Source organism: Pezoporus flaviventris, unplaced genomic scaffold (assembly GCF_033815535.1).
Source record: "Pezoporus flaviventris isolate CSIRO_AGI_PZ_B2104156 unplaced genomic scaffold, CSIRO_AGI_Pfla_v1 ptg000002l, whole genome shotgun sequence".
Taxonomy (NCBI): Eukaryota; Metazoa; Chordata; class Aves; order Psittaciformes; family Psittacidae; genus Pezoporus; species Pezoporus flaviventris.
In genome coordinates this window covers 82,906,071-82,914,133 of record NW_026892550.1, presented here as the reverse complement: position 1 = coordinate 82,914,133, position 8,063 = coordinate 82,906,071, and the positions used below count along the sequence as shown (strand labels likewise).

At 41.0% G+C, this 8,063-nt stretch overlaps 1 protein-coding gene across 4 annotated transcripts in view; it reads left to right on the top strand.

Annotated features, from left to right (window-relative positions):
• ADIPOR2 (adiponectin receptor 2) overlaps positions 1–8,063 on the top strand; it is a 44,811-nt gene continuing 36,748 nt past the window's right edge. For 2 of the 4 annotated variants that reach the window (XM_061444756.1, XM_061444751.1), the window contains exon 1: positions 1–135. The gene's annotated coding sequence lies outside the window, so the exon portion shown is untranslated. The other 2 variants (XM_061444753.1, XM_061444752.1) reach the window with 2 other exon arrangements.

Here is an 8,063-nt window from a genome sequence, read left to right as displayed (position 1 = left end):
CGATTATGACGCTGTAGAGCAAGGAGGAGGCGACCGGGCCGGGGTGGCGGCGGCAGCGGTGGCCGCAGGAGGGGGGCGGCGCGGGGCGGCTGGCAGCACCTCGCGGGCGCCGGGGCGGGCGCCGGCCGTTGCCAGGTGAGTGCCCGTGGGCGGTCCGTGCGCGGTCCGTGCGCCCTTGCTCCTCACCGGAGGGGCTGCGCGGCCTGATCGCTGCCTGCGGGGACGGGGGTCTCGGGCCAGGGCCGGGCGTCCGACCACTTGGCGGGGCGGCGAGGAGGAGCCTCCGTGGCGGGATGGAGGCGGCGGGCAGCCTCGTTCTCTTCCGCCGCTCCCCGGGAACGGCGGGGATCGGGGCCGCGGCCGAATTTGCTGGCACGGCGGGAAGCTGGCGCTGCGGGCGGTTGGCCGGGGGCAGGAGGGAGCCAGGCTTGCGGTCAGGGTGTTTGCTTAGGGGCACGAAGTAGCGCTTGGAAGTGCTCTGCTGGAGGAGGCTTTGGGCGGGCGAAGCACCCTAAGTGGGTCAAGAGCGCTGTAAGTGGGCCTTGTTCGTAGCCTTCTGTACACTTATTGCTTGTTAGAACAGGGAAGGCTGCTGCTACTCCTAAAAATCTCGTTACACAGATGCCATAAAAATAAGAACTTCTCTTGCCCAGTAAAGGAGCTTTACATTGCCCCTGCAGAGTGCTCCCTGTGCGTTTAGTGTTTATGGATACATACACAAACAGACAGTGTTATCAACAATGGGTAATATAAATATTCAGCACCAGTGTAACCATAAACTCGGATATTCCCAAGTGACAGTTAAATAAACTTTTAAAGAAGTTTATTTTTGTGTGTGTTGTTTTTAGTGGTGTTTTATTTGTTTGTTTTTTTTTTTTTTTTCACTGAGAGAGTCGGGTGTTAATCTCTCCTTTGCTTAGGATGAGCAACAAGGGTGTTGAAACATATGGTAATCGAGTAGAAGACAAAGAAGATATGACAGCTGTTCTTGCTGAGCTTTTCAGGCGGTGTTGGCTTCTTTTTGTCGTAGCCATACAAGTCAGTTGATTAAGTGGCTTTAGTAGATATGTGTGTGACATTTGTTTAAGAAAACCATTAATATTAAATTACAACTTTTTTGAAATACAGGCTTTGTCACTTTGTGTACATAAACTAGCGTGTGCACCTGTTACATAGCAGAAAAGCTTTTTGCTATTACTCCTTATTTAACGGTACATTTTGTTCTTAGTGCAGCACTGAAGTTCTTCAGTTGAATTGTCTGGTGTATCACAACTGTGTTGCGTATTTTTTTTAAATGGGCCAGGTCTTATAAAATTGGCCAGGTCCTCTGGGCAAACCCTTCTGGGCATAACCTGGTTTTCAAGAGTTGAGGTCTTCATGTGTAATATAAACTCTTGTTTTCGCTCCCTTATGTCAGGGAGTATTAAATTCCTGGTTCGTTCCCAGCTCTGGCCTTCATGGATCTATTGTGGAAGCCAGGGAAGAGCTGACAGTCCTCTCTCTCAGTATTCAGTCTCTTGGCTTTCAGAGGCCTTTCTGTAGTATTTCAGCTGCGAAGTGCTTGCTTTCTACAGAACTTTGACACTACTTCAGATTTGATGATTAGCTGCTGTAACAGCAGGAAATATCGTTATGATTGACACAAGTAGATGTTGTGTCATGGAATTATGGGCACAGCATGGTCATAAGACACAGCCTGTTTCCCTTGTTATCTTCAGCTATGAGCTAATATTGTTTATACAGAAAAGGAAGTGCTTGTGTTCTGGGTTTGTTTTCCTGTAGGGGTATTAGCTAGTTCCAGCTATGAAGATTTTATGCTGTGGCTCTTATGCAATAGGGATAACTTATTATGTGTAAGCTTCATCTGTACTGTGACACTTAATCCTAACACACACTCACAGTCTTCATATAGTAGGAAACCTGAAAGAAGTTCATTTGTTATGTTGGAAGTGTAAGATTAGTTGGTCAAATGTGGAAATGATTTGCTTGCCTAAACTGACAACTGAATATGGCTGAGCAGGCCTGTGGATAAGGTTGTTGGCAGCTTTGTGGTAAAAACCATGGAGAATAGTTGCTCATGTGAAGAACTGAATTGGAATTGGTGATGGTGGAGTTAAAAGCTGCATCCCAGTTCAATCCAGGTTTTCAAAATTATGCTTTCTGAGTATAAATCAGATACAAAAAACTAATCTGGTGTGAAGGACAGGAGTGCATTTCTGGCATACTTTAACAAAGCTTTTCATGGTGAAAATTCCTTCAACAGATTCTTATCTATTAGATGTATCTTCTCAAACATAAAAATGAAATGTGATGAATATAGGAGCTTAAATTGTATGAGGATTTCAGGAGAGCCAGACATAAACAAAGGGCTCTCCCTTACCTCTCTCCCACCCCAGTCTCTGCACAGATGGGATTGTATCAGTGCTGTTGAACTGGTGGCATTACTACTGGTTTGCTCAAGTAACTAGTGAGCGGTGGTTTGTCAGTGTGGGTGAGATTCGGACTTGAAGCCCAATTCCCAGATACAGGATTAAAAACCTGGAGTTTGCAAAGCTCTAGGTGAGAGTTTTCTGTTGATTTGTCATGAATGAGAATTAATGGGAATTGGCAGGGCATGTAATGCCAGTGACTTTAATGCTTGGGTCTCTGCTGTTATCTTATGTCTTCAGTTGCATGTTCAAGGAGCTGTGTCAAGCATTCATGTACAAAACATGCTCAAATATTAGGCTCTCAACATTTTGCAAGTGTTACGGGTTTCTGTTTGTGTAACCGTGCTGTCCAACACACTGTGCAAAGAAACAAGGCTTGCTTTCGTCAGTGGAGATGCTGTCTGTGCATGAGGAAAATCTTGATGAGGAAAATCTTGATAAGGAAGCTTCAGGAGGTCGTTGGATTATTATGCCATCAGCAATTCAAATGCTTAAGTGGAAGTAGTTCTGAAATGGAAATAGCAGTTTAGAGTATTTATGATTTGAAAGTGTCTATGTCTGAGTCATTCTGTGAATTTTCTGGCAGACGGTATTAGTGCATTTGAAAAGATGTTGCACAAGATTGAATATGAAAAAGTATTTGGGACAGTGTTTAAGGAGAAGACTAAATTTATCATTTTTTGACAAAACTTATTTGAAATGCCTTATCTTTTTTACAAGACACTGTATTTCAGTTGATTGTGCTTAACATGGTGACTGTCTGCCTCTGCTTTTTAAAGCAATTTCTTTGTCAAGACAAGTTCAATATCAAAAATTAAGAATATGGAGGCAAACAAGGTACTAATTAGGCTTCTTCAGATGACAGATTTTTGAAAACTTTTTTAACTTGTTTATTTGAATATGCTGCTACTACCGGAACATTTTATTTCTGAAATAGGGTGCTGCATATCAGTATGTAAACTAAGAAAAAGCACGAGGTGAATTGTTTTTACATAGCTCCTGTTGCAGTGCATTGAAAAGAATGTCCTGGTGCCTTCTTTTTGGCAGAGTGAGAGAGTCAGACTTTTATTATCAGGTAACTGTAAAACTGAGCTGGAGTTTAATTTGCCCAGTGATTACAAATGTTTTCTGGAAAGTCTGTCTCAATAGTTTGACATAAAAATAAAATCTTTGTCCAATGTGAAGATGAACCTCAAGGTTTCCTTTCAGGACACAGTAGCAATTTTTTATATACAGAAGACTGTTCACCATGTTACAATGTGGCAGCTGGTGTGGTGATAAGGAGCCAGCCTCTCTCAGGAAAGGAGGTGCTGCAGTTTATGCTGCGGCTTGATTTGAGAAGTAGCAAAGAACTTGAAGCAAGGAGGTGTCTGTAAAATTAAGGTGTTCAGAATTTTGAAGAGGAAACGTTGTATGCCTAATTCCAGTTTGCCTTCTGATTTAGCATAATTTTCAATTATAATTTCTTTGGAATTTTCAGAACCTCATGGAAATATCTTTATCCTTCACTGGTTTTTGTTAAGTGGCATCTGTTTGAATTATGATATGGCCAAGGTAGGAAGAAAATTACTGTTCAGGTTTCATTTGGGTTTTTTATTTGTAGGTTAATGGTCTCCTGAGCAGATGAAATATGTTGTAGGGCTGATGGGTATAAAATAAGATGGCAGTTGTATTTGTTGTTGTATGTAGCCATGATTACTCTTGTATTCTAGAGTTGCATATCTCTCTGCTGCTTTGTTAGTGGAGGAGAGAGACTTTTTTCTGGCCACGCAGCAACGTTCTTTAGCCTTCTATGTCTATGTGTCAGTGAATGTTCTGGGACTTCTCAGGCCTGCCCTGTGGTTAAATTGCTTGCAGAAAGGTGTCTTCAAAAGTATAGGTAAATAAAACGTTTACAGAACGTGTAATTGTCCGTGTAGAAAAATTTGCAGTGTGGTTCAGATGGATTTCAGTAGCTGTGAAAATGCAGTGGAGTCTGCTGGGATGTGCCAGCTGCTGCAGCTCTCTGTGAACAGGACTAATTAAGCCCTTGTGAGAACAGAAAATAGTCAGGCACTATTTACAGGAAGAAAGTGTTGGAACAGGCAGAGCTGTAATCATTGGCTCTAAGGTACCTTTAGACAGCAGTAAGCAGGAGAGTATGCCATTTACTTGCAGAAGGGGCTGAAAGTCAAGTCCGAATACTTAAAATGGGTATTGCAGTGTTCTGCCAGCAGATCAAAGTACATTGCACTCTTATGTTAAGACCTGCTGCAGGAAAGGCTTTTTCCATTTTTTTTTTTTTTTTTTATTTTTCCCCATTCTCTTATTCTCCTCTTTCTGGCTGTATTTTCTCTCAAAATGGTTAGCATTCATGTTTCTTCATCTAATGCTGAAAACCAAGCTTATACTAAATGTAGAAATCCTGTCATTAGAACATTGCTTACATTTGAATACATCATGTAAATGTATAGCTGTCTTTGCCAACATGAATTGTTGTTTTTCTAAATATAGCTATGGTTGTTTGCATACATTCAAGATAAGGTGTGGCTAAGGCTGACTTTGATAAGTGTGCTAAAGCCATTTTTCATATCCATTCAATTTTCCTTCTTCTCCTCTTAAGCAAATTAAATGCTCTTTTCCCCAACCTGTTTGGTTGCATCTTCTTAGAGGATTGCAGAGATTGACATTCCTTGCTTGAAGCCAAAGTCAGTTGTACTGATGTGTTTAGGCCTAGAGGATGACAATTTACATGCTACAGTTTTCATTAGGAGGTCACTGGGTGTGTTAAGCAGTTCTACACCTTTTAGGTAAGGGTCATTTTGTTGATAGGAACTCCTAGTGGGTTTTTATGTTTTAATGACAGCTGTCTGGTGAGGTTCCTGTTTTAACTCCTTACTGATGGATGTTTATTGCTTGACTGGTAAGATTTTCTCAAAATGTTGTCATAAATTTGTTTTTGTAAATAAGGTTTTTATGGATATCTGAACAAACAGGCACGTTTTCTTCATGTAATTCTGCACACTTTAATAAAGGCACTTGTGTTCTTTTCATTCCTTGTGCAAAATACTTGGTGGGTGATACTAGGTTTTGGAACCTGTTACCCTGAGGGGGACTTCAAGCCCACAAGCATCTGCATGTTTCTGAGTTTTTGTAAAATGCAGAACTTCTGATGAAAATGGGATAATTGAATTGAGCAGCAAAAGGTGCCTTCTGAGAGCAAATACTGCCTCTGGTTCCCTTAGCTAGTCTTTAACTCCTGCTTGTTCTAGATATATCTGTGTCTCCCAGTCTTGCAGTGGGAGCTGTTTTAAAAAGCCATGCAGTGCTGCAAAGGTAAGTATAGCTGAGACTATCTATATGGTCAGTTCTGAGAGTACTGGTAAGCCTTTACCTGCAGGGAAAGGGAGTTTAGCATTTGAAACAAGGAAGTGGATGGCTAGTAGGACTTGAGATGAAGAGCCGCTGAACATGCATTTCAGCTTCTCTCAGCTGACAGTTTAGGTATGCTTCTGTTATGGGGAATGCCGCACAGCATGTCCTAGCGGACTGCTTCTGAGATTTAGTGCTTGTCATTCCCTGGTGTAGACTGAAGGGTGTACTTTTTCTGTTTTCCTTCCTAATCTTTTATGTCTTGATCTCTATGGCTGGTGGAATTTGTGGGCTTGTATTACTTAGACAAATACTAGTGCTGTAGAGACAAGTTAGTGGTGGTGAAAACTGTTAGTCTAGCATTATGGGAGGATACAATCAATTTGCTTGTGAAGAACAGTGTGCTTAGCAAATTGCTTTAGTTCAAGCAGTTATTTGTGTCTCTGTATTCCCTAGAACAGCATATAGCATTACAAGGCTGATAACAGAAATGTTGTGCTGTTCTCAGTGTTAATCTTTTGGGCCAATAATATTTTGTTTTAACAGAACATGACTGTAGAAAGAAAAGGAAGAGCCTATTCATAATTTATTAAAGTAGTTACGTGACAAAGTGCCAACTGTTGGCTTTCTGCCTTCTATACCTTCAGTAGGGAACAAAATGGATTATTTTCTGAGGTGGGTGTCCTTAGAGTTGATAAAAGCAGGACAAAGTCAACAGAAGCTTTACTTACTGTTTTTCTGACCTTTGTATAGTCCAGACTAAGAGGGGGATACTGAAAAAAAGGCTTGTGTCCTGGTGATCATAACATGCATAGTTAAGTGTGACTGCTCTTTGACTTCCTATTTTGTGACTTTTTAATGAGTTTGGCAGCTATATGAATTCTGCAGCATTACAGAAATAGTTCAATAATGGATGTATTACAAAAATCCTTTTTACAAGCTTCATTAATGCAGTGAAGGAAGTTGCTAGGTAGCTGAGACTTGATTTTTAAGATATTTCTTAAGGGGCAATTTTCAAATGCGTTTTTGATATAGAAGAGGAGAAAAAAAATTCTGACCACCTGATAATTATGAATTATTAATTTCACATCTGTGAATGATATAAAGGAGTAGTTTTTGGTGGGCTTGTTTTCCTCCTTCTGGCTTTTTAGATCACCTTCCAGAAACACACTGTAATTTGTCAAAGCTTCCTGTTCTTCGTATTAGGATTTGTTCTGGTATTCTTATCTCAGCTAAGACTGTAGAGAAGGAAGATCAGTAATAAAACATTAAAACCTTCTGGATTACAAAAACCCAATGCTGGATTTAATAGGAGCTGACTTGATGCTAAAATAATTGAGAAGATGTATATTGGTTTTAGCTACTGTATCTGTAAAACACTTATAATTTGTCCTTGATCCTCTGAAGGCTAAAAGTAGGTTATTTCCTGTTTTCTTCTGTGAAGGCAATTTCAGAATTTCAGGTTAAGCTGGTCCTTGATAAGAGAGCGAGAGAAGCTGACCAAGTTTCACAGCACTTGCATAAATGTTTCTATCCAAAACGTCTAATTAGCACATGATGCTGTTGAAAATGCCAGTTATGTCAACTGATTCGGAAGGACTCCAGTGTATGGGTCAGTGTAGGGAAAGGGAGATACTGAAAAATCTCAAATACTCCAACAAGAAATCTGGAGAGGCACTTTTTACAAGGGCAGGTAGTAATAGCACAAGGTGGAATGACTTTAAACTGACAGAGGGCAAATTTAGATTAGACATTAGGAAAAAATTCTTCACTGTGAGGGTAGTGAGGCACTGGCACAGATTTCCCAGAGAAGCTGTGGCTGCCTCATTGCTGGCAGTGTTCAAGGCCAGGTTAGACGGGGCTTTGAGCAACCTGGTCTAGTGGAAGGTGTCCCTGCGCATGGCAGTGATTTGGATCTAAGGTTTTTAAGGTCTCTTCCAACTGAAACCATTCTATGACATAGCATTTCAGCTCTGCATGACTGCCAGTAACCTAGGTCCGCTTTGGGTTTTGAGCAGCAGAGCCTTAAAATGCTATTGAAAAAGTGATACTAGATCTTCTCAGAAGGACATTAGTTTTTAATTTTTCCATGTAAGCCCTTTCCAGCTGACTCTTTCTGTATCAGTCAGCCAGTTCAAATACCCCCTTGGTACACATCACAATAAAGTCATTGTGAAAAACAAAGCATGATCACAGAACCCATGACTGTTTTCCTCTGAAAACTCATGTTTTGGCTCTGTTTCAGGAGTTCATTATTTATGTTAGTGCCTGAGGGCTTATCTG